At 47.5% G+C, this 26,581-nt stretch overlaps 1 protein-coding gene across 2 annotated transcripts in view; it reads left to right on the forward strand.

The window, feature by feature from the left end:
- The first annotated feature begins 241 nt into the window (after positions 1–241).
- CYRIA (CYFIP related Rac1 interactor A) overlaps positions 242–26,581 on the forward strand; it is a 105,025-nt gene continuing 78,685 nt past the window's right edge. Inside the window, exon 1 of one of the 2 annotated variants that reach the window (XM_045084857.1) lies at positions 242–356. The gene's annotated coding sequence lies outside the window, so the exon portion shown is untranslated. The remainder of the gene's footprint in view (positions 357–26,581) is intronic. The other variant, XM_045084856.1, reaches the window with a different exon arrangement.

Below are 26,581 nucleotides of genomic sequence, written 5' to 3' on the forward strand. Positions count from 1 at the left end.
GGCTGGTCCCGGCTTGCTCGCGGAGGCCAATGCCCAGTGGCCAAGGCCGAAAGGAGGCCGGGGCTACCGTGTGCGCAGGCGGCCAGCACCACTCCCGGGGGCGCGGAAGGGGTCGCCGCGCGCGTGTGGGGCTAGGCGGGCGCCGGCGCGGGTGGGGAGCCCCGGGGGCCGGGGCGGGCCGGGGCGGGGCGGGGCGGCCGCAGCGGGCCGGGCTGGGGGCGGGCCGGGGCGGGGCGGGCCGGGGCGGGGCTCCGGGGCCGTCTCGCAGGCTGCGGCGGCCGCAGGAGAGGCGTCCACAGCGGCGGCAGCTGGGGCAGCGGCGGACGCGCGGCCGAGCAGGGCGGCGGCGACCCCGGGTGAGCGCAGCGCGGACGCGGCGGGGGCGCGGCGGGGAGCGCGGGTGGGGATCGGCAGGGAAGGGGGCTCGGGAGGCGCCGCCGAGAGCCGTGCCATCCTTCCCCAGCTCCCGATGCCCCGGCAGCCTTCAAGGGAGGGAGGGACAGAGAGCGGAGGACCCAGTCCTTCAGTCCTAATTCTGCGATCGCCGTCCAGATGTCCGTCTGTGCGCCGGTTGCCCCGATCCCCAGGTCTGCTTCCCGATTGGGTTACAGGTCATCCCCGTCACCCCTCAGCCACTCGGTCGTCCGCCCCCCCCCCCACTCCCGGTTTCTCCGCCCCCAGCCAGGTATCTTCAGCTCCAAAGCCATTCTTCCAGGACACCCCAACCTTCTGCTTCCCCCTTCCCACCACCAGAGGCCCAGGCTCCCCGCCTCTCTCTACAGCGCCAGAGCAAGGATGACCGCCACCGCTCTGCCCCCAGTGCCTGCACACCTGGACCCTTCTGCGGCCACCTGCCCTAGATGTTCGTAGCCAGTCAGCGCACTGCTGTGTCTAGGACCCGGGCCTCCTGGCCCTATCACCTTCCTCCTCCTGAGAATCCCAGTCTGGCAAAAGGGACTTTACAGATCTTGCGCTCTGGGAACAATTTGACCCACTTCCCAAAAGGCTGGTCCCAGGCCAGCCGTGCTATTTGGTGGAGACACCTGTCTTGCCTGCCAGCCAAAAGACTAAGAAGCCTCTGTCAAAATGAGCCAGTGGGTTCCCGGATCCTCCTTCAAGCTGTCCTGACTTGCTGGCCAGTGTTCCCAGGGACCAGAACGAAAACATTTGTCATTTAAGACCTCCGGGGGTATTTGCTGAGTCCACCCCCAGATCCTAGGAATTCCCCCAGCCACTGTGTTGGGTGTGTGGAGTCGTGCAGTGACAGGCCACCCTCCAGGGCCTGGTCTCCTCACCCATGTCCTTGTTTCCCTGCTTGTGCCCCAGGGACTCCAGGGGCAGGTGTTTGGGACCTCGGTCGCCCCACAGCTCTGTGGCCCTCCTGCTTTACTCTGTTGGAAACTTTTCCCGTCTTTCACTATCTCCGTCCCTCTGGATAGGGCCTGGGCCATCTGCATTGCATTGAGTCCCCAGGGCACAGCAAGCTGGGCTGGGACCGGGAAAGGCTGGGCCCTGTGCTGCAATGAAGGGCCAGCAGGAGGAGGGTGGCTGCGAGCCAGGTCAGGCTGCGTATCTGGGCCTGGGGACTCTGGCCTTGGGGTGGGTCTGGGCTTTCACTGAGCCCCGAGTGGGGTCCCAGGCTCGCTTGGCTGTGATGAGAGGAGGCAGAGCAGGGGCTGTTTTTCCTGCGTGCTTCTGACTGTCTTGTGTTGCTATGGTGACAGTTTTGCCTCTCTTCTTCCTTCTGACTCTTCTGGGAGCTGGTTTTTATTGGTCTGTTGTCCTGTCTTTTATGACTCTAATTTCTCCTTTCTACTTGCTCTGAAATAAACAGTCATAAACATGGGCACTGGGCCCAGGCTGGGGGCTGGCAGAACTTCACCTCCTTCTGGCCCCGGGCTCCTGCGAGGGGAGAGAGGTGGGGACGGACCTGCCCACACTGCCTCCTGCCCCCAGCTTTGGGAAGCGGGCAGCGCCTCCGTCTCAGGCACACCATGCCTCCCATCCTGCCTCCGTGCTAATAATAGACTCCATGTGTAGTGAAGGAGCTCACTGATGTTCGTGACAGCCCTGTGGGCTCGGGGCTGTCCCCACTTCACAGATGACAAAACCAAGCTCAGAGTGAGCCATCTCCCTCAGGTCTGGATTTAGCCTGTAGTCAGAGCTCCGTTTTTGTTCAACGAATGGAACAGTGATGGAGCTGACCCCAAAGGCCTATGTCCCTGACCTCCTACCCTGTAGGCTTCCTGGTCTTGCTCCTCCCGGGACAATAGGGCCCCCTAAACCCCATGTTCTGGGGGTGCCACTGACTCCCACAGTGGCAAGCTGCCAGGGAAATGCCTGTCAGGTCTTTGGTGCACCCTCGACCCCAACTGTTGGAGACCCAAGTTGAGAGGAGAGAGAAGCCACTTGTCACTTCCTGTTTTTTTACTCAGCACCCAGAAGCATTCAGTTTGCTTTTGCTCTCAGGGCCTAGATGCAACTGGTAAGTCAGGGGCACTGAGAGCCAAGTTAACCCCCACCCCCACCCCCAGCCCAGCCAGCCCAGAGTGAGGAGTTCAGAGTTGGCCAGGGCTATAGGTCACCGACTGTCAGCTGTCAGTGACACTCTCCAGAGAAGCTGCCCCCCTCTTCCCTTTTATTTTCACTTTTTTGCATACTTTCTTCTTTCCCACTGCCCTGCCCCCACCCCCACCCCAGCTTTGCCTATCTATGCTCCAGGCTTGGTAGCATGAAAAGACTAGGGAATCAGCAGCTTCATTGTCAAATGTTGGCCCTGGAGAAGTCGATTCAGTCCTATGGGCCTCAGTTTACAGTCTTTAAAATGGGTTTGACAGCATCTGTTCCAATAGCCGTGTTTGCTTGTTCCTGAAGGATGGCAAGGAGTAGCCTGTAGGGGGTGTTTTGAAGGGTTGAAGTCCTGAAGCACCTATAATGCTCTCATCCCTTTGGGAAATCTCACTGTTGAAGAAGAGACCCTGAACTGTTGCCTGGAGATGGAAAGCTGGTCTAGGAATCATTAAGCCGTGATATCTCAGGGTTGGGAGGCATCGTCCGAAGTCATCTTGTCCAGCCTTGATGTTGAATTCACCTTTCATCCACTTGACCTTCAACGAGCATCTACTCTGAGCCAAATAAAGTTTTGGGAACTGCACATTTAAAACCCTGTCCATTATTCCTCTTCTCAAAGAATGAAGTCAGACATAGATAGAGATCCTTATGATTCGTCAGAGGGGTGTCGCGTTGAAGGAATGTCAGGGAGAGGTGGGGCCTCAGACAACTTGGCTAGGTCAGGCATTAATGTTGAATCAGGCATCTTGTGCTTGGTGGCTACAATTTAGTTGTCTTACCACTGCCCACTTGGGGAGCCCGAGTCCACCCTGCGTGGCGATGGGGTGATTGTTCCAGTGCCCCTCCCTTGGCTGGTGAGCAGGAACAGCAGAGGCCCACGGCCGGGAGCCAGCCCTGCCTTGCTGAGTTTCGACTCTTCAACCCATGGTATCCTCTGGTTCCTACTTCATCCTGCTTATAATCCTTTCTCAGAGGCTGCATGATTTACCTGACAGTGCAGAATGGTGATGGGAAAGAAGTAGATTTTGGAGTCAGCTATGAATTCAGACTCTGCTACTGCTGTGTCCCAGATGTGGGATCCTGCAGTACTGTCTAACCCCTCCGAGCCTCAGTTTTTGTATCTGTAAAATAGTAATACTGATACTTGCCTTCTAGGAAGGAAATAATCTCATGTCTTTATGGCATCTGGCATGGTGCCCACCTCACAGTAGACTTGCTCTTATTTACTCTCATTGATTAGAAAAGAGTTCTCAGTTACTGGGCCTCTGGGTCCTCTTAGAACGGAGGTGGGGAGCTCTTTGGACTGATTCTGGCCTTTGGAGATCTATTCATTATCTGGAAAGGTTAAAAATCGCCCATGTTCCAGTTCCTCAACTGCTGGTCAGTCTGCGAGATATCTCTCGACAGATAAACTATGCTCCAAACACGGTGAGTTTATGCAAATCACCAACTTTGTTTTCTCAAAGAGGAATGAATTTGAAATGGCCAAAAGGACACTCTGAGCTCAAGAATATGCTACTATCCGTGAGAATACTGTAATTTGCTTCTTTGCCTTTGATTTTTATTGTCAGATCCAAAAAGTCATTGTCCAGACCAGTGTCAGGGAACTTATCGCCTGTATGTTCTAGGCCATTTATGGTTTCAGATCTTACTTGCAAGGTTTTAATCTACTTCATGTTCATTTTCATGTACGGTGCAAAGTTATGGTCTGGTTTCATTCTTTTGCATGTGGCTGTCCAGTTTTCCCAACACCATTTGTTGAAGAGCCTGCCCTTTCCCCATTGTGTACTCTTGGCTCCTTTGTCAGTGAACACTTGAAAATGAATGTTTCATATGTTTTATACTGGGGTGTTTAGCTTCTTTTTTTTTTTTTAAGTTATCGTGTTACATTGTAATATTTACCGTGTTACATTGTAACATGTGCCATGCTACACTGTAACGTGAACCATGTTACATTTTTCTCAAATCATCACCAGAACTCTGTGAGGTTAGTATTCTTGTCCCCTTTTCTATAGTTAGGGAAAACGGGAAAGGCAAGGTAACTGGCAGAGTCTATCAGCTAGTAAGGGAGAGGGCCAGAATTTAAAACTGCGGCCTGCTTGCACTTTCCGCCATAGTATACAGTCTTGTCATTTCCTTGGCTGGTGTGTCAGTGACCTAAAATAATTCTGTTTGGAGGAGGAGAGCAGATTTCAACGGGAGTGGAACTGGTCAGTAACTCAGACTCGTAGTAAATATTTAGAGACCTTTAATAAGGATTTTGCTCTCAGTGTAGCATTAATGAAGCTTTGTGTGGTTGGCTGAGGCCTCATTCCTAGAAGTGATGAATGGAAGAGTCTGAAATGTCTGAGTTAAGAGAAAATGTTCGATGATGCTAGAAGTAGCTTCCTTTGCTCAAGAATGGATTGCTGGTCTGTCATTGAAATAAACTGAACTGATTTTATAACTGAACATACGAACGGAAAGCATGACAGGTACGTCCCAGGAATATATAGGGACCAAAGCAGCAAGGTCAGGAAATGTGGGGGGGGTGGCTTTTAAAAGGGAGGGTGGTTTGGATGCAGGCATCATAACCCATGTCTAGGAAGATGGAGGTACTGAAAAGCGATTGAAAAATTGCTCACTCCTGGCCTTTCTCAGGTAATTTAGAAGCCTGATTTCCCTGGTTAGGAAGCCATTGTCCCAATGAATCCAAGTGCTGAAAATGGGTGCCCTGTTCGCCCAGCAACGGGCTTCCTGGGTCCAGCTTAGTGCTGCAGACAGATGTGTTTCTATTTGCAATTATCTCAGGGCCTGAGTCTGGTGTCTGCTTATTTAATGACTTCACTTTCTAATAAAAATTCTGTATGGTGTGGATAATTAGATCTTTAAAATGAAACTGGGGAAATGGTCTGCCCCCAAAGAATTGCAGTTTTATGGTGGATCAAGCATTAAAATGAGATCATTCATTCATTTAACAAATAGGTATGGGGTAAGCTCTTGCCCTGTGCTGTGCTAGGTAGGGTACAGTGATCAAGAGGGCATCATCTCTGCCCGCAGCTGGCTGTCATTTCAGGCGAGGCAGAGGAGAAGCCGCGTACCTAAGTGGATCCTTGTCATTTGTCCTATAGAATGCCGTGTGCCAGAAAAAGAGGGAAATGTAATCATTTTGACTCTTGCTGCAACACAGTGAGAATTATTATTGTGTTATTTGTGGAGCCCCTGAATTACACCTGACACGTTGCAGGGAGAGGGCGAAAACGCGTGGCTGGGGCAGCTGATGACCCGGGCGTGGCTCTCAGCCCTGCTCCTCGCTGCCTGGGTCAGTTTCTCTGTCAGTGAAACGGGAAAGGTTGGATTTGAGGGCTTAAAAGAGTCCTTCGGCATCAACCCTGATGATTCTAATACGCCCGGGACCCTCTTTTCCTGAGTGACAGGGGAAGGGGCAAACCTGGCAGCCTTAGTCAGGGGGGCCGCCAAGGCCAAGCTGGGGATGGGGGGAGCCAAGGGCATTTTCAAATAATTTTCTCAAAGAGCAGAGAAACCTTGCTCTCCTTCTCAGAAAAGGAATCCGCCATTCTGACTGACCATCAGATAAATGAGTGGAAGTCAAGGCCAATGACAACAGGGAGAGACAAAAGGAATGCAGGAGCTCTAGCTCAGCAGAGGCGGGGAGGAGTCACCAGCTTGCTCCCACTTCCCAGGGTCTCTGCTGACATGGAGATGGGGGCTTGGCTTCACAGATGTCTTGGCTACCACAAATGCTTTAAGTTAATGTCCTTTAAAAAAAAATAATTTGGCTTGATAATCCCTGAGCTTTAGAATAAATGAAAATGCACAATCATTTTAGGATTGTGAGGAACAATGATGAACTCCCAACTCTCTCAGCACAGCATCAAGTCCCATCTTTCCCACTGACAACCAAACACAGGCCCTTCCAGAAGCAACCACGGGACTGGGTCCCAGTTTCCTAGACTAGGGTGGCAGTGTGCTGGGGCTGGGAGGTGAGCAACTTCTCATCTGTCTGAGGCTCATGGTCCTCTCGGTCCAACATGGGCCCTCGCACCTTCCGAGGCATGGAAATTATTGTCCACAGCAATTATGAGCATTTCGGATCACTTTTAGCCGTCTTCTGAAGAACTTTTGAAACGGATATCCCCATTCTGGATGGGGAAACAGAAATGCAGGGGTGTTAAGGAGCTTTGCATAAAGTCACCTCGTTAAGGAAGGTTGTGGGCTGATGCCCGAAGCCACATCTGTGTGCCTGCAAAGCCTGGTCTCTCTGTCTCCGTCACCCACACGAGAGATGAGAGCCGTGCGTGTGTGAGGAGGGCGCAATTAATAAGCATGGGTCTTGGCTAAAATCCTCATCTCAAAGAGCTAGATGTGCTTCCTTACCTTGAAATTGAAAAGACGAAGAAGGAGGGGGGGGGAGGGGGAGGAGGAAGAGGAGAAGAAGAAAATAGAACTGTATTTTCAGGCTTCCCTGGGACCGTATCTCTGCATCAGACCGATGTCAGACCGATGCCCTTGGCTGGTGTCCTTTGCTCAGCCCGCTTCATCAGAGAACGCCAGCCAGCAGGAATGAGCTGAGCCTCTGGTGTGTGCGGCATATGGCCTTGCTGAGCTGTGGAACCCACCCAGTTGAGGCAGGCTGTGCAGAACTTATTTTTCAGACCTCTCCCTGCGACAGCTGGAGGTCACAGGAACACGAGAGAACTGCGGGCTCAGTTGCAGAATGACGGACTTGCCTGTCCTCAAAACTGGAACGACACCTTTGGTCTACTTCCTCTATTGTACAAAAACCGAAGTTAAGAGAGACAGATAGATTGAGGAGCCAGTATCAAAGGCTTTTCCAGGGCTAGCACAAGAATTCAGCTTCACGAAAGCTGCAACAGGGCTACAGCTCTTTGAGAGGTCTGGGGGTGAGACGTGCATGTAGAAGTTCTGGGAGAATATCCTAGGGCTACAGAGAGAGCAAGCAAACCTGGGTTGAAATCCTGGCTCTTCCCCTCGGCAAATCCCTCAGGCTTGCTGAGGTTTGTAATTTATGAGATGAAGTTAATGATACTTGTCTCTCAGGAATATTGTAAAGGACAAATCAATTAAACCTATCTCAGTCTCCCTTTTGTGCCTGCTTGTCGAAGAAAATTTTTGAGAATTTTTTGCTACTTCCTTTAGGGGCCTCTTTATTTGTTGTTTGGGGTAGAAAATGACCTGGGGCTTCTCTTTGCCTTTAGAGATACATTCCTGAATTGCCCCCGACAAATCCCCCGAATCCACTCCTCTGGGTTGATGCTTCTAGCTGGGAGCCTTCATTTTATACTTGAATTGAAGCTGGCTGTAGTGTTTGCTGGAGTGTAGTATAAGGGTTGTGCTGACTCTGTAAGTCACCCTAAGTCTTTTTCTTACTGTGCGTGTGTGTGTGTGTGTGTGTGTGTGTGTGTGTGTGTGTTTTCTTTCTGGAGTGTTGAGGTTTCAAATCTGGGCCCATGAGTGTCTTAGACAGAAAAATGAGTTTATAAGCTGTTTTCTGACATTCCCCTTTTCGCAAGTCCAAAATCCAAAATCATCTGAAAAGTTAAAGTTTTATCTCTCCTAGCTCGTTTGGAAGCAAAAGCTGGCCTGATCGTACCTGAGACTATGGATGGCTTTTATTTATACCGCTCTAGGTGGGTAAGCTTTCATCAGATGGATGAGTGTCCCCCACCCTACCCAGGGTATACGTAATACATGCTCTATATTATTGTTTTAAAATCTGAAAGATTCTGAATTTAGAAGTACATGTAGGGAAGAGATTTCAAAGAAGGGTTCGTGGGCTTCTTCTTCAAAAGCCCATAAGAACACACAGCATCCCTTGGGTTGGGGGCTTGGGAAGATATGAGTGGGCCCTTGAGCATCCTACTTTTGGTACCAGTTGGTATGGGGACTTGGTTCATTCATTCCTCATCAGAAGTCTTAACGCATATTGTCTATGGGATAGGTATTACATGCTATATTCATACAATAAAGGAAGCTAGAGAAAATAAAGTGTTGACAAAATCATAAGGAAGAGGAAATATATTTATAGTTCTGTACTGCAATTGTTAAAAAAGAAAAAAAATCCAAGTATAAGGGACCTGCATGGTTCCAACCTGTGTTATTCAAGGATCCACTGTAATAGGGAAAAAATATTAAACGACCATCCTTGGCACGGACCCAAAACAACAACAGCAACAGCAACAACAACAACAAAGCCTTTTAAAGCAGCAGTTCCAAAGTTTCATGGAGACAAAGTGATTTTTTAGAAAATTCCATAGAACTAAAAATAAGCTGGGAATTTTTGGTCTGGTGTGGCTTCTAGTCCAATGTCATCATTGGCCTGTGGAGGAAGGTAGAAGGGAATTTTTAAATCTTACTCATCATTTTAGCCACGTGAGGAGGAACCAGGTCCTGAAGAGTGAACCAGGGGAAGTGAAAGCGGCCAGCCGAGCGTGAGAAGGTCTTGCTTCTTATCTCGGGTCTGCTCTTGACTTGGCTGTTCAGCTTGGGCTGTTGCTTCCCTTCTCCGGGCCCTAGGAACTTGGTTTCTAAGTCAATTAAGTCTTTCTCCCTCTCTGAGAGGTTGGGAGTGGAGGTGGGGGCCCCAAGAGAGTGAAAAGAGCTCAGCAGCTGGCTTGCTGGCCGTGTTCTGGTAGCTTCCATCCAGCCTCCATGCGGACCAGAGAGGGAGGCCACGAGGCTTCCCCACACTCTGCATAGGTTTCCTCAGGCTGTTCCTTCTCACAGCCCTGACCTTCTGATTCCTCGGGACTGGTTTGTGTGGGATCCCCTGGGGTCTAGGCCCTGCACCGTCACCCAGCAAGGACTCAGTGACACTCCCGCAAACATTGCTGGTGACCGGGTCCCTGCTGGAGGTGGCCTTCCCCGCAGCTTCTGTCTTGCCTAGGGTAGTGGTTGAGGCCACTCAGCGTTGCTGAGAAGTCAGGAAGGAGCATGAAAGTTCCCTCTTGTAGACCTTGGGACCAGGAAGCTCTGCCCAGGGAAATGGAAGAGTGTACCTTCACGAGTTAAGCATGGCTTATAGAAGCTGTAGGGAAAGGGCTTTGGGGATGAATCTCATTCTCAATCTCTCTCTCTCTCTCTCTCTCTCTCTCTCTCTCCTTCTTTATTTCTTTGCCTTTTAAGTTTACACTTCAGGTATCATCATTCTGGCTTTTGCCAGGGTGAACATTTCACCTGTCTTCCCGGATCTAACTGTGGAAGTTAGATCGGGCCTAACTTCCAGTAGATCGGCCTCTCCCTGAGGACCCACCCTGGCCATCTCACCTCCTGGTAACTCATGTTAGGAACCAGGGGCCTGACTGTGGACAGGGGTTTTCCACAGTGGAGAAGTGACCTCCAATTTTAGGATCCTGTTGCTTTTCTGTTCGCAGAGACTGTGAGAGCCACTGGGGAGCAGGAAAGAGCATAGACACCAGGGCACGCTGAGGTGGGGGTATTTCTGGGAATGGCTGGTGCTTATAAGTTAGAGAGGCCTGGACTCGTGTGTGTGTGTGTGTGTGTGTGTGTGTGTGTGTGTGCATGCACTTCCAATGCACATGTTAGGGAGCCCTTTCAGATTCTGGGAGGCGCTGCCAAGACCTGAGCCCTGCTAGGTGTACTCTGAACAAGGCCCACCTCGATCTGAGCCCTGGTTTCTCTGTAGCTCAATGGGGGACTGACCACTGAAGTGCTTCTTCAGGGCTAAGGAACCTTTTATGTTTCAAGGACCAGTGACCCCTGCGCTCGGCAATTCTGGGCTTCCCTGTCAGGAAGCCACTACATTATGTTTCTTAGGGGGAAATAGCTCATCCTTTTGCTTGGGAAACACAGACCTCTGTCAAATCTTATTCTAGACATCCTTGAAAATACTCAAATCCTTTGAACTTATTACTTTAAAAATAAAATAAATGAAAGAAAACCCGAATATAAGGTTTCAAAGGTAAAGGACGAGGAAATTACTCAGTTTTGTTTAACAGCCAGTTGGAGGACATAGGAAAAGATGATGAAGGAGAAAGGCAAGAGAAGGGAAAAGAGAAACCCAGAAGGAAAACTGTGGCAGCTGCCTCTATCCCAGGAACCGTGGTACTCGGGTCCTCTCGTGCAAGCTAAGTGGAGTTGGGAGCCTGGAGGGGAGAGCGCAGAAGGAACCGAAGTAGGAAGCGAGGGATCCTGGCTCAGTTTAGCTTCCTAAGCTTCCAAGGAGCCCGAAGACCTAGCAGGATATGGAAGGAGCAGGACCTGGGGAGTCCCCGGGGAACTGAGGTCTGCCCTGACTCACTCACTTTCTGCACTCCTCTTCCCTCTCTGGATCCCGGTCACTGACTAATAAGTGAGTTTCACTAGATGAAGAGTAGAGCAGTTCCTGGGGTCGAAGAGGGAATCCTGGCCCCCGACTCTGGGCCCAAGGCTCTCCGGGAAAGGGAGAAGGAAAGCCTGGCTCCGGTCTGCAGTGGTGGCGTCCCTCCCCAGAGGGTCCATCCACATGCGGGCGTTCCTCCCTCGTGCCTGAGAGCAAGCCTGTAAGCTCGTGCTCGTGCTCGAGTGAATGAAGTGTTCCCTGCACGTTTCCTATTTCGACTTCCTTTCAAAGCACTGTGTCAAGATGCTATCTCCTCCTCCCTTTTTGACGTCATTCACTCGCTAACCTGCTAGCGAGGCTGTGGGTTGTACAAATTTATCTGCTCAACCTCAGGTTCAGGAAATACTCTGAGTAGCTCATAGAAACAGAAATAGCGATGGTGTTTTTGATATTTTATGGTATATGCGCATGAATTATTTTTATGACCCAGGGCCAGCAGGGCCCCTCGTTTTTCAAAGCCCACTCAAATGTTCAGTTATATTAGTACCAACGAGTTATGCTCTTCCGTGCACAAGGAGCACCTCTTAAATTCTATTTTACTAGGCTGCCTAGGTGCATTTCTCACCCTATAGACAACCTTGCAAGGCAGATCTGTTGATTTCTCTTTTGAAGATAAAGGCAAGGATGTCAAGAGAATTTTACAAACTTGCTTTGAGACATAGGACTGAAAATGGGGCCCAAGGATTTTGACTCCAAACTGCCCGGCTCTCAAAATCCCACACTTACCCACACCACATAGTTCACTGCTTCCAGGCCACAATCTTATTTTTTAGGAAAATACGATTTTTTTCTCCCCCTGCCATGACTCTCCTTAAGCCTCAGAAAATACAATCTGAGTTGGAGTGCGCTGCCTTTTTCCAGAATGGAGTCCCATGGCTCTCCCTGCTGTAATGTAAGCTTCATGCAGTCACTGTATTTCCATATAACAAACTTTGACTATGTACTTCCAAAGTAGCAGACACTCCTCTAGAAGCTTTTCTGTGTCATTTAGTAGGAAAAGATGTGGCCTTTATCTTACAGAGGGCAAAATTCAGACTCAGATGCCATGATGTACACAAAGGCAAATAGCATATAAAAAGGGGATGGTTCACTTTGTGAATGAACAATTTAGAATGTAATTCTAGAGCGCGCTTGGGATTTTGCTTCTGGCCTGGGACCAAGGCATCCCTTGTGAAACTGTGAGATCAAGTTCAGCTGACCCACCCTGCTCACACCCGCTTTGTGCCTGGCTTCCTCAGTCTCCGTCGGCTGCGGTTGGAACCTAGTTTGGTGGTTGTGGAGAAAGGCAGGGTTCCTCTTGTCTTTCCCCATCTTGCGTTAGCCTGCACCGTCCCTAGCTCATTTCAGTTAGTCTGAACTCCTATTTCAGTTTCATTGCTCATCATAGACTTGCCAACATTAAGCATTAGTGTCATATTACAGAGGAGAAAGCGGTAACATGATTTACCCAAGATCACATGTGGGCTTGGCCTTCTTTTTCCAAAATGATTTTTTAAAAATTTTTATTTAAATTCAATTAGCTGGGGTGCCTGGGTGACTCAGGGGGTTAAGCCTCTGACTTTGGCTTAGGTCACGGTCCCAGGGTCCTGGGATCAAGCCCCATGTCGGACTCTCTGCTCAGCAGGGAGCCTGCTTCCTCCTCTCTCTCTGCCTACTTGTCAACTCTGTATGTCAAATAAATAATTAAAATCTTTAAATTCAATTAGCTGACATACAGTACATCATTAGTCTCAGATGTTTGATAATTTATCAGTTGCAGATGACCCCCAGTGCCCATCACATCACGTGCCTTCCTTAAGGCCCATCCCCCAGCTACCCCATCCCCCCCCACCCCCTCTCCAGCAACCTTCAGTTTGTTTCCCAGAGTCAAGAGTCTCTCATAGTTTGTCTCCCTCTGTGATTTCTTCCCATTCAGTTTTCTCTCCCTCACCCTGCGATCCTCTGCGCTGTTTCTTACACCTTGAGTGGCCTCAATCTCATCTGAGATGCATTTTACTTACCCAAAAGATCCTTTGAGGGCGCCTGGGTGGCTCTGTCGGTTAAGCATCTGTCTTCAGCTCAGGTGGTGATCCCAGGGTTCTGGGATTGAATCCCATATAAGACTCCCTGCTCAGCAGGGAGCCTGCTCTTTTCTCTCCCTTTGCCCCTCCCCTGCTTGTGCTCTCTCACACTCACTTTCTCTCTCTCAAATAAATAAATAAAATCTTAAAAAAAAAAAAAAAAAAGGATTCATTGAGTTTTTGTTCTGGTACTACCGTCTCCTGGATATATCCCCCAACTCTTGCCAAATCCATCCGTCCATCCGCCCATCCATCCATCCATCCATCCATCCACTTACTCAACAAATATTTATCAGGCATTCACAGTGAGCTGGGCATTTCTCCTCGGTGTCAACGTCTGGAGATTCAGCAGTGAATCAGGCAAAAAAGCTCCTTGCCCCCATGAAACTATTCCACTGGGGAAAGATGCACCATAAACATGCGAACAAGTAAAATGCGTGTTATGTTAGATGTCCCGTGTCCCATGCATAAGACTGAAGCAGAGAAGGTGGGCAGAGTGAGGGTGAGTGGGGGGAGGGTTGCTACTTGACGTTGGGTGGTCACAGACGTCCCCGCAAAAGGTGAGGATGAAGGAAGGTCTGCGGGAAGTGAGAGAATGAGCCGTGCACCTGGCTAGGGAAGACATGGTCCAGAAAGAGGGTAGGCAGGATAGGTGTACCCAGCCCGTTGAAGGACCAACTGGGAGACCAAGGGTTGTCGTTGAGTTGACAGGTGGGCAGGGGTAAACAGAGGTGTTGGGATGACAGTCTAGGGCTGGCCTGTGATTTTCTTTCCTTTTTATCCCCTAAGATTCTATTTATTTATCTGACAGAGAGAGACACAGTGAGAGAGGGAACACAAGCAGGGGGGAGTGGGGGAAGGAGAAGCTGGCTTCCCGCTGTGCAGGGAGCCCAGTGCGAGGCCTGGTCCCAGGACCCTCGATCATGACCTGAGCAGAAGGCAGATGCTTAACAACTGAGCTACCCAGGCACCCTGGCCTGTGATTTCAGTCACCCCGTGTTTTTCCCTCCGACTGAAAGCCTTCACTGTAATTTTTAGGGTCACCTTTTCCACTGCTCTGCGCGCATACTGGTCTGTGCAGCCCGGAGGGAAGGCCTCTTACATCCTTGGTTTTCACATCCCCAGTCCCCGGCTCAGGCCTAGGGGAGAGGAAGCGTGCAGCGTGTAGAAGTCCACTCCTTTTCTTTTGCTTCTTTTTGGAAGTCCAAGTGTTCTCATTAAAGACTATTTGTGATTCTTTTGATAAAAAATGGTTATTTTGAAGGAATGCCACTTCTAAACTCCAATTAGCCACTTCCTTCTTGGACAGCCATCAAAGGGATGGACTCCCTGGGGAGAGAACAAGGTGCCAAGAAAAAGCTGGAAGCGAAAGTTGCAGAGAGGAGGGTGTTCCCTGGAGTCCAGAGGAAGAGGGCCTCACCCGAAATCCCCAGGGAAGGAGCAGGATGGCCCAGTTCCCTGCTGGGTACTGGTGTTTACAGAAAGTGACCACAGGCTGGAACCAGGAGGCTCTCGAGAAACCCTCAAAGAAGGTCAGGAGACCAGCAAGGACTTTCCACTCACTGCTTCTCAGAGGATAGCTGGGGAGGGGGCCCCCAGGGACCTGGAAAGCCTTGTCTCTGGAGACCTTTCTGGAAAGAAAAGAACACTTTCCCTGCTCGGGACTTTCCCCTCACAGAGCGGAACTCTGGTCTCTGAGAGGCTTGGGCTGCTTCTGAGGTGGGGCAGGAACATGTGAAATGCAGATGGGCTAAGACAGGAGGGCCGGGCAGAAGCATGTGGCCTTTGGTGACTCGTCACTTGCGAGACCGCCCGTGGCTATCAGCTCCCACCTTCTTTTCTGCTTCCAGTCAGAATCGTGCACCCTCAGGATAAAGGGGACATAGTGCAATGGTCCAACTCAGAGACCTTGATGCAAGTAGCTCAGTAGGGTCAAAGCCAGAGGGTCTGGGGGAGTGCGGACTGAAGCCAGACGTCCTGAAGTCGGTGGGAAGCTATTAAGGCATCTCAACAAGGCAGTGGTGACACGGGACTTTCAACCAGAGGGACTTGTGTGTCCAAGTGTGTATGACATTCTTCCAAAACTGTGGAGCGTTCATCGGTGAGAGTTGGGGAGGACAGTAATTCCTTCATAGCTGGCGTGTCAGGTGGTGGCTTTGTTTAGAAGGAATAAAGTAGGAAAATGAAAAGTTTGGCTTGTCATGACTCAACAGGTTTTTGTTTGTTTGTTTGGTTGGGTTTTTTTTTTTTAGAATGAACCATGTACAGGCACCTTGCTAGGGGATTGTCTGTCTAGACCCCCATGCCCTCACGGAGTCTCCGTTCTGTAGGGGTTTCTAGAAGCACTGTTCTCCAGGGCACTTGAGATAAGATCTCTTGAATGCTCTGGCTTTTTTTTTTTTTTTTTAAGATTTTATTTATTCCTTTGACAGAGACAGATCAGAAGTAGGCAGAGAGGAAGGCAGAGAGAGGAGGAAGCAGGCTCCCTGCCGAGCAGAGAGCCCGATGCGGGACTCGATCCCAGGACCCTGAGATCATGACCTGAGCCGAAGGCAGAGGCTTAACCCAGTGAGCCACCCAGGCGCCCCGAATGCTCTGGCTTTTAATGCATGTTGCAAATCTTTAAAAGTGGGGGAATACACATTCACGGTACCTGACACGTGAAGAACAGAGAGCGAGTTGTCTCGGCGCCAATGACCTTTTTAAAACAAGTCACGGCCTCGCCTGGCCCTTCTCTCTCCCCCGTCGGTGGACTTGGCCTTCTCTCCTTGCAGCCCTCCCTCTCGGGGATCGGATGAACATAACAAACTTTGAAAACAAGTCAAAAGCTCTCTACAGTTCGCCAGGTGTTACTCACCTGCCTGAGAGGGACCTCCGTTAACAACGTAGCACCTGTGAGAGGTTTGGACGAAACCTAACGTGTGTTCGCAACCCAGTCGTTAGAAACTTTGCTTCTCTGGTGTCTCGGACCGCCTGTATGGGCTTTCCTCCAGCTTTCACAATGGCTTTTCCTGACTTCGTGCTAGTGCCCGGTTTGTGCAGTTTGGTGCAAAATTTTAAAAACATTCACGTGTATATGTGTACCTGAGGGCTGTGGGGCTGATTGTATTTTTGGTGGCTATTACACTAAAGAAAGAAGGCGGCCAGGATGCTCGCTCAGGATCTGAAAAGCCTGGGCTGCCTTATGAAAATAGCATCTGTGGGTAGAGAGCGGGGAGGCGGGTGTCAGAAGTCAGCCTCGCTTGGGTCAGGGTAGGAAACCCATAGTGTGAATGAAAAGCAGCATCGCAGGGTGCCAACTCTCTCAGACCCCCAAATAGAGCTTTTGAAAGCTGAGCTTTCTGGTGAAAAGATCCGCTGTTGCCGAATGCCTTCCATATATGTCAGTAAGCTGGGACAGAGAGTGTAAAGCCTGCCTGAAATCTGTCTAAATCAGTACTGAAGGTCACTCACCCACTCCTGGAGGAAGGAGCTTTTTTTTTTTTTTTTTTTTTTTTTTTTTTTTTTTTTAAGTGAAAATACAAGAGAAAGAAGAAAAATAAAGAAGAGACCGAGAACAATTGGTTTGGATTTAAAACAATAGGAATAAGAAAATTGGAATTAGTCACCCCAAACAGATCCGGTGAGCCTCGGTCCTGAATCACGACCTCCCTGACAAGGTTTTAAGGTCAGGGCTTCTTTATGGTCTTATTTCCTGCTAAAGTGACACACTGTTCCCAGCACTGGCTTCAGGCATGTGCTGGGCATCCTGGGGATACGTGACACGGAGCTGTTTCAGAGCTGCTGCGGGGCGACTCTGCAAACTTGGGAAGCCTTGCTGTGGCCAGAGAATAGCCACTGTCCCTGAGATGTTTCAGTGAGACCATGTGGAGCCCCTCTAGCCGTGGGGCAGGAGAGCTGAGGCCAGTCCCCCGACCCCCTGCCCGCTCAGTGCAACGCAGATGGAGGTTCAACCCTCTGGTTCTGTGTTTGTCTTACTGTAGGTCTCTTGTTCTTTGGCTGTGTCATCCCTGATCTCAGGAAATGGCCCAGAGACCAGGGAAACCTGTGTGGTTTGCTACCGTTTCGATCAGTCTGCAGTTTGCAAGGAAATTTTTACACTGAAAATGTGTCATTCCTGTTTTTAATCACACTGGGCTATGATCAGGATTTTGTTTCTAGTATCTTTATCTCTTTGCTGTTTGATTCTGGGCCATCACTTTTTTGTTTGTTTGTTTGTTTGTTTTGTTTTAATTTAACTTAATTTTTTTCAGTGTTCCAAAATTCACTTTTTATGCACCATACCAGTGTTCCACACAATATGTGCCCTCCATAATCCCCACCACCAGGCTCACCCAACCTCCCACCCCTCTCCCCTCCAAAACCCTCAGTTTGTTTCTCAGAGTCCACAGTCTCTCGTGCTTCATCTCCCCCTCTGATTCCCCCAACTCACTCCTCCTCTCCATCTCCCAATGTCCTCCGTGTTATTCCTTATGCTCCACAAGTAAGTGAAAGCATATAATAACTCTCTCTGCTTGACTTATTTCACTCAGCATAATCTCCTCCAGTCCTGTCCATGTTGCTACAGAAGTTGGGTATTCATCTTTTTTGATGGAGGCATAATACTCCATTGTATATATGGACCACATCTTCCTTATCCATTTGTCTGTTGAAGGGCATCTTGGTTCTTTCAACAGTTTGGTGACTTGTGGCCATGGCTACTATGAACACTGGGATACAGATGACCCTTCTTTTCACTACATCTGTATCTTTGGGGTAAATACCCAGTAGTGCAATTGCAGGGTCATAAGGTAGCTTTATTTTTAATTTCTTAAGGAATCTCTACACTGTTTTCCAAAGTGGCTGCACCAACTTGCATTCCCACCCACAGGGTAAGAGGGCTCCCCTTTCTCCACATCCTCTCCAACACACGTTGTTTACTGTCTTGTTAATTTTGGCCATTCAAACTGGTGTATGGTGGTATCTCAATGTGGTTTTGATTTGAATCTCCCTGATGGCTAATGATGATGAACACTTTTTCATGTGTCTGTTAGCCATTTGTATGTCTTCTTTGGAGAAGTGTCTGTTCATGTCTTCTGTCCATTTTTGACGTGATTAGCTGTTTTATGTGTTGAGTTTGAGGAGTTCTTTATAGATCTTGGATATCAGCCCTTTGTCAGTAGTGTCATTTGCGAATATCTTCTCCCATTCCGTGGGTTGCCTCTTTGTTTTGTTGACTGTTTCCTTTGCTGTGCAGAAGCTTTTGATCTTGATGAAGTCCCAAAAGTTCGTTTTTACTTTTGTTTCCTTTACCTTTGGAGACATATCTTGAAAGAAGTTACTGTGGCCGATGTCAAAGAGGTTACTGCCTATGTTCTCCTGAAGGATTATGATAGATCCCTGCCTCATGTTGAAGTCTTTCATCCATTTCAAGTTTATTTTTGTGTGTAAGAGAATGGTCGAGTTTCATTCTTCTACATGTAGCTGTCCAATTTTCCCAGCACCATTTATTGAAGAGACTGTCTTTATTCCAGCGTTAATTTTTTTTTCCTGCTTTGTCAAAGATTATTTGACCATAGAGTTGAGGGTCCGTATCTGGGCTCTCTACTCTGTTGCACTGGTCTATGTGTCTGTTTTTGTGCTAGTACCATGCTGTCTTGGTGATCACAGCTTTGTAGCAAAGGTTGAAATCAGGCAACGTGATGACCCCAGTTTTGTTTTTCTTTCAACATTTCCCTAGCAATTCAGGGTCTCTTCTGGTTCCATACAAACTTTAGGATTGTTTGTTCCAGCTCTTTACAAAATGTCTGTGGAATTTTGATTGGGATTCCATCGAAAGTATAGATTGCTCTAGGCAGTATAGACATTTTAACAATGTTTATTCTTCTGATCTACGAGCATGGAATTGTCTTCCATCTTTTTGTGTCTTCTTCAGTTTCTTTCCTGAGTGTTCAGTGCTTCCTCGAGTACAGATCCTTTACCTCTTTGGTTAGGTTTATTCCCAGGTATCTTAGGGTTCTTGGTGATATAGTAAATGGAATCAAATGGAATCAAATCTCTAATTTCCCTTTCTATATTTTCATTATTAGAGTATAAGAAAGCAAATAATTTCTGTACATTGATTTTGTATCCTGCCACATTCCTGAATTGCTGTATGAGTTCTAGAAGTTTGGGGGTCTTTTGGGTTTTCCATATAAAGTATCACATCATCTGCAAAGAGAAAGAGTTTGACTTCTTTGCCAATTTGGATACCTTTTATTTCTTTTTCTTGTCTGATTGCTATTGCTAGGACTTCTAGTACTATGTTGAACAAGAGTGGTGAGAGTTGGCATCCTTGTTGTGTTCCTGATCTCAAAGGGAAGGCTGTCAGCCTTCATCATCCAATTGAGGATGATTCACTGTGGGTTTTTCATAGATAGATTTTATGAAATTGAGGAATGTTCCCTCTATCCCTATACTTTGAATCGTTTTAATCAGGAATGGATGCTGTATCTTGTCAAATGTTTTTTCTGCGTCAATTGAGAGTACCATGTGTTTCTTCTCTCTTCTCTTATTGATTTGTTCTATCACATTGATTGATTTGTGAATATTGAGCCATAATTGTAACCCATGGATGAATCCCACCTGATAATGGTGGATAATCTTTTTAATGTACTATTGGATCCTATTAGCTAGGATCTTGTTGAGAATCTTGGTATCCATATTCATGAGGGATATTGGTCTGAAATTCTCCTTGTTAGTGGGGTCTTTGTCTGGTTTGGGAATCAAGGTAATGCTGGCTTCGTAAAAAGAGTTTGGGAGTTTTCCTTCCCTTTCTATTTTTTCAAACACCTTGAGGAGAATAGGTGTTATTTCTTCTTTGAATGTTTGGTAGAATTCTCCAAGGAATCCATCAGGTCCTGGGCTCTTGTTTCTTGGGAGACTTTTGATCACTGCTTCAATCACGTTACTAGATATTGGTCTACTCAGGTTGTCAATTTTTTCCTGATTCAGTTTTTGGAAGTTTATAGGTTTCCAGGAATGCATCCATTTCATCTAGGTTGCTTAACTTATCGGCATATAACTGTTGATAATAATTTCTGATTATTGTTTCTATTCCCTTGGTATTAGTCGTGATCTCTCCCTTTTCATTCATAATTTTATTAATTTGGGTCCTTTCTTTTTTTCCTTTGGATTATTTTGGCCAATGGCTTATCAATCTTATTGATTCTTTCAAAAAACCAGCTTCTAGTTTCATTGATGTGTTCTACTGTATCTCCAGTTTCTATCTATCTGCTCTAATCTTGGTTATTTCCCTTCTTGTGTGGGGTTGGCTTAATTTGTTGTTGATTATCCAGTTATTTAAGGTATAAAGAGAGCTGGTGAATTCTGGATTTTTCAGTTTTGTTTGAGGGAGGCTTGGATGGTTATTACTTCCCCCTTAGGGGACTCCCTTTGCCATAACCCATAAGTTTTGGACTGAAGTGTCTTCATTCTCATTGGTTTCCATGAATTGTTTAAGTTCTTCCATGATTTCCTGGTTGATCCAAAAGTTCTTAAGCAGGGTGGTCTTTAGCTTCCAAGTGTTTTTAATAACCACTCTTATGTCTTAAGGACTTCATCCAGAAAATGAACATAAATTCATTTTTTTGCTGTCCTCAACCTACTACCTGTGAATATGAAATGATTTTATATGTGATAATGTGGTGTATTCATCAGCTTTGCTGTGGTAAGAAATAGCCCCACATTTCAGTGGTTGTAGCAACAAACATCTTTCTTATGTCCCATGTTGGGGGCTGTAGATTGCCTTCTGTGATATAACTCTACATTTCCTATTCTGGGACTTTGGCTGAAGGGACAGGTGACTTCTGGGAGTGTGCTGTGCTCATGACAGAAGGAAGAGAGTGAGAAAAGTGACAGAAACTTGAAATGCTTCCTGAAACTTCTACGTTATTATGCTTATATTCTACTTGCTAAACAGGACAAATGGCCAGGTCCTCTATCAATGGAGCTCCCCCTTCCATGGGCAGGGAGATCAGACATGCAAGCCACATGGCAGCCAGACGGGCAATATAATCTTTTTATGGTTGAGAAGACAGTGTAGCTTAACCCATACCTCATAAACCTGTGGGACAAGATGGGCTTGTTAGGTTCTTAGTAAAATCATAATGACCTGCTAGTTTATGTTGATATTTTAGTTAACTGAAATATGCTGACTTAGCCAACATTTGATTGCACTAGAAGATCGATGCTCTTGGATGGAGGAGATTTGATGCGGTTTACCCCCAATATGCTGAGGGTAAAACTTAGCACCGAGCCTGGAAAACAGTAGATAACAGAATATACTAGGTGTTCTGAATAACTGTATGAGATCACAGCTGCTCTAATTCTCTGGGAACTCAAAAGCCAAATATAATTAAGGTTTCTACAGTCTATTTAAGAGGAGAAAACTTGGCAAAGCATAGACTTCAACTGTATAGTAGATAAATAAGGTTATCAGTATATTTCTTAAATTCTGAAGCCTTTTTCTTCTTTTATGTTGAAACTCATGTCATTATATCAAAGAACTCTGGTACAAACATAACTCAAGGTCCCCAGCCCTGTCGAGGATCTCTGTCCTCATCAGGGGCAACAATAACAGTGCGATTGACCATTGTTGTGTCTTTCTCTGGGGCTTTCCAGAGCTCATATTATTCTCCCTAACTTTTGTTGTTGTTCCTAACCTGCCTCCCTGGTAGTTTCTTACATTTAGAGAAAAGAAAACCAAGCTGCCAGGATGCAAGGGCAGGGCCAAAGGCAGGTAGTGGGCATGGGCCCTGCTCCACTCCCCAGCTGTGTGGTCTTGGGCTAGTTACTCAAATTCTCTGTGTTTCATTGTTCCTATCTGCAAAGTATGGATCATACTAGTATCTTCCTCCTAGGCTGTTGTGAGGAGATGACGGGATGATACATGGGAAGGGTTTGGAACCATGTTTAGCATCAGTAGTGCTCAGGATACCCACAATCCATCCCGTCCAGCCTCGGCACTGAAGGGAGAGCCAGAGAAGAAGTAAAGTCTTGGATTGCGGCTGGGAGATGGGACCCCATGGACTGAGGGACTGAGATGAGTAGTAAGGAAGGGAGGGCCCTGCAGCCAATGTGGCCATGCTCCTGTCTGGAACAGTCTCGTAACAAGATGCGGAGACTGGAAAACTCCTCAGAAACCAGACCAAGGGCCTTGGTCCCCATTGTCCCTTGAGCCTCTTAGACAGGGGGCCTATGAGACTTCCTGTTAGGGCAGGACTTCTAGTCAGTCAGGCTGCGGGCCTCATATTTCTGTGATGGTGACTCAGGCAAGAGATTTCCAAAGCAATGCTCAGCTGAGACACAACGGACTGTGCAGGGATGTTGTTCATTTTTGTCTTGGGCCTCACGTGATGGCCTGGGTCAAGCAGTCGCCACCTGTCTGTCAAAGGTGTGGGACCTCTGCATGTGACGTGTGGGCGACTCTGGAAGCATGCTCAGAGCTGGTTGGAGGTGAGAGCGTTCCAGAAGAAGGGCAGGCCTGTGCCCCTCCACCCAGATGCCCCATACAGCAGGGGGCACCTCCCATGCATATAAGATCCTCTAGGGGGTCCTTCCAAGCCCTCACCAGCTCTTTTCTTCTAAGACCTTGAGTAGACAAGGATCTAAGAGGCCAGTGTGTACCATATTGTGAACTTGAAAACCACGATATGTCATTCTGCTCGTTCGTCTGTCATTCAGAGTCACCTTTCTTCTTAACGGCATTGAATTTAAATAACTCCATCCAGAGCACCCAGAAATTTCAAAATCTATTTCAACCTCTAACTCTCTTGTCACCAAGATTAACAGGTATTATTAGCAAAAGGAAACAGCTCATTTGGAATGCTGTGTTTTTGAAATAATGGAAAATGTAGGCCTTATTTACATTTTAATCATTTTCCCCTTTCGCTGGCATTAGGTGGGCAGGACGTTTTGCTCTGAGATGTGTCATTCGGGGGTCCCTGGACACTGCTTTCCAGGTTGAGTCCCATCTCCGTTGTCTCCCTGACTGGGCACAAGCTCTAGAAATGGCACCTTATTATTTAAGCCCGTTTTATCGAAGAGGGAACTACAGCTCATGGGCTCATGTGAGCACTTGGCTCAGGTTTTGAAAGCTGATCAGTGGGAGGGGCCACAACTTGAACCCGAAAGTGGATGCGGCCCGTAGTATGAGGGTATCCCAACCCTGGCCCTGCACAGGGTTGAGATAGAGGTCGGTTGCATGAGGTTCACATCAAACTTTTTGAGGGTTCTTTGGCCCTCGCTGCTCAGGCCAAAGTGAGTTAGGATTTGTGTTCATGAAAACCTTTCTACTTTGGCTCGAAGTATGTTTGTGAGGGTGGTTTTAGTGGTTGGGAGAAACAGCTGCCTGTACAGGGGGTCCACTCTACGACCATGCAGGGGTATGGGAGAGCAGAGAGGTCAGCGTAATCAGCCTGGGCTCCCTAGGGTGTGAGTTCTTCCCATCCACATCCTGTCATCAGTTTCTACCTAAGACTGACTGTTTTCTGTTCCACTCACGTGCACTGGCAACAGGACTGCAATGAACCTGCTGGTTCATTCATTAATGTATTCCCTACATTTGTTGACAAATATTTATTGATCCCTTGACACTAAACAAAACAGAGCCCCAAGTTTTATCTTTCGTGCATAGGCACACAGACACGCATGCACTATGCTAGGCCATGAAGAGCACCATGGGAAGAAATGGAACTGGGTATTGCCAGGAAAGAGTGAAAGAGGTTCGTGTCTCTACAGGTGGTTCAGAGGAGGCGGTCTGATGAGCACGCTCCTGAAAGAGGTGGGAGATGAGTCCTGGCCCAGTCTGCAGAGAGAGGTGGACTGTACAAGGCAAAAGGAATAGAAAGTGAGAGTTCGTTTTGCTGGTTCAAAGACAGGAGAAAAGTGTCAGCAGGGTGTGTGGGGGATAAATGAAGCCGGAGTGGTGAGGGGAGAGCTGGAAGTCGGGCAGGACCTGAAGGGCTGTGCAGAACTGGTCCCTAACAGGGCGACTGGAAACTGGCAGGGACCGAGCAGCCATGGCCCTACTAATGCTCTAAACTGGGTGTCATCCGATTTAAAAGAGTATTTTAGTAATTCTGCCAAAGTGTCTGGAACAGGTGAGGAAGCTGAGGGGCTTATCTGTAATCCGTTAGCTCACAAATGACAAAGCCAACATTGGACAAGGTCTTTTGAATTTCGGAACATATCCCAGACCTGCCTCAAATTTAGACATTGGTTCATTAACATTGACTTTTGAACAACATGGGGGTTAGAAATACAAATCCCTGTATGACTTTTGACTCCCCCAAAACTTAATTAGGAATAGCTTACTGTTGGCCGGGGGCCTTCCCGATAGCATAAACAGTCAACACGTATTTTGTACCTGATGCTTTATATACTACATTCTTGCAATAAGCTAGAGAAAAGATAATGTTATGGAGAAAACCATAAGGAAGAAGAAACACACGTACAATACTGTCCTGTAAAAAGAAATCCACATATAAGTAGATTTGCATAGTTCAAACCCGTGTTACTCAAAGGTCAACCACATTTAGGATTTGAATAGAGTTGTTCATTTCTCTGCTTCGTATCAACTATGATGATGTAGGAAAGCTCAATGTCTCCTCCCTGAACCACATTAACACAGATCATGGCCGTAACACATCTTTTCAGAAGGGAGAGCATGTCAGATGTGGTTTCATAGCTTCAGCAAATTAACACATCCCCTGGTACCCGGTAAGGGTTAGTGTGTTTCCAGAGAAACAGAACCAATAGGAAATACACATGTGTATCCAAGAAGTCCAGGATCCATAGTCGGCAAGATGGAGACTTAGCAAAGCTGCTGGTGTTGTTCTATCCTAATCCAAAGGCCCAAGAACCAGGCAAGCCGATGGCTCTTCCAGAAGGAAGGCAGGAGACCTGTGTGCTAGCTCAAAGACAGATAGATGGAGAGCACAAGTTCTCCCATACTCTGCCCTCTGTCCTGTTAATGCCTTTAAGGGATTGGATAAGGCCGTCCACATTTGGCAGGACATCTGTTTCACTCAACCTACTGATTCAAATATATAGTATGTTAATTAATTGAATTTAAATAAAATAAAATATTTTTAATGTGAATTTCAGGCAGAGACATCCTCAAAGACATGTGCAGAATAATGTTTAACCAGCATTTGGGCACGTCATGTCCCAGCAAGTTGACCTGGGATATTCACCATCACAGAGACCATTTTTATAAATACAAATATACTTAAAGAAAATTAAAAGTTGCAATGAGGAAGGCCTGAGCTCCTTCCCGGGACCATGCCCCCAACTCTCTCCCCTTGTATGGACCGGCTTCTCTGGATTCTAAGACTGCTCTTATCCAATTCAAGGTCCTTCGTTTTCAGAGCAACATTCCAATTCCACTTGAAAGGTTGACCGAACAGTCAGGATTCTCAGAGATCACCTGGACTAAGGATTGTCTAATATGGTCTATCTCATTGTCACATGGAAAATGGTGCCATGTGTGCAGCCCACAGAGGACATGCTGAAGCTGCTTGTGGCCAAGGCAAGAGGCCAGGATGGGGGAAGGGGGCTCTGGCCACCTTGAACCCACCAACTGACTCCCCCAAGTCTGGGCATACAGCAGCAGATCTTTGCTGCATGATTGAAAAAAAAGTCTATTTAGTCTAAGCCATCTATTTTACAGATGGGAAGATTGAGGCCCAGAGAGGGAAGAGCAGGAGCAGAGCACCCTGTTGATTGCCCTGCATGGTTCCAAATTTCTGAATTATTTATTAATCATTTACCACACATTGCCAGAGACAGATACTGTGTGTGTGTGTGTGTGTTATACGCGCATGGTTATCAGTGGTCTAGGGACAGAGTCTTTGTCATGTTCTCTTTCTTTTCTTATATCCTCCAAATCATCAAGCATAATGGTTTGGACTTTTCTATGTGTTAAAGTATAAACGAACAACCATCCAGCCGTAACCTTGAAACTAAACTGTGGCGTCCTTCTACATCAGGTGTCCCTTCTGCCAGAGAGCGTCCCCTGATGTTCCCAGCCGTAAATAATCTCTGCTTTGACCCTCCAGAGCATTCTTTTCGTGACATCTGAGTGCTTTTACGACTTTCTCCCTTATATTGGAGTCACAGGTGAATGCATTCCATTGTCCTTCCAAATGATACAGCCACTCTGAAGGGATTGCTCCATGGGGTTCATGAAACACAGTGGCATTGACTTTACAGACTTTCAATTTGGGTTCAGCATATTTTGGGAAAAGCCGATTGTGCCTCAGACCCTGCCCGCAGTCTGCTGTCCCAGAGGCTCATGTTGACCCCAGCAGCCCTACAAGGTGGCTGGGCAGATAAGCTTCATCTTACAGGCCAAGAAAACTGAGATTTGAAGAGTGAAGCTACCTATCCAGGACAGTTTTAGGGTTTTAGTTGAGACCAAAACTTCTGGCCCCAAGTCCCCCTTTGCACCAGCCCAGGGTGCATCCTTGTTGGTGGAATCAATATACAAGCCAAGAAGAAGGGAGCCGATTAACTCAGAGGCGAATAAATGCCATAAGCCATGTGTGATTTTTGTTAGTGGTCATAG

This window comes from Mustela putorius, unplaced genomic scaffold (genome assembly GCF_011764305.1).
Source record: "Mustela putorius furo isolate JIRA1106 unplaced genomic scaffold, ASM1176430v1.1 tig00000813_pilon_pilon_pilon, whole genome shotgun sequence".
In the NCBI taxonomy this organism is placed as follows: Eukaryota; Metazoa; Chordata; class Mammalia; order Carnivora; family Mustelidae; genus Mustela; species Mustela putorius.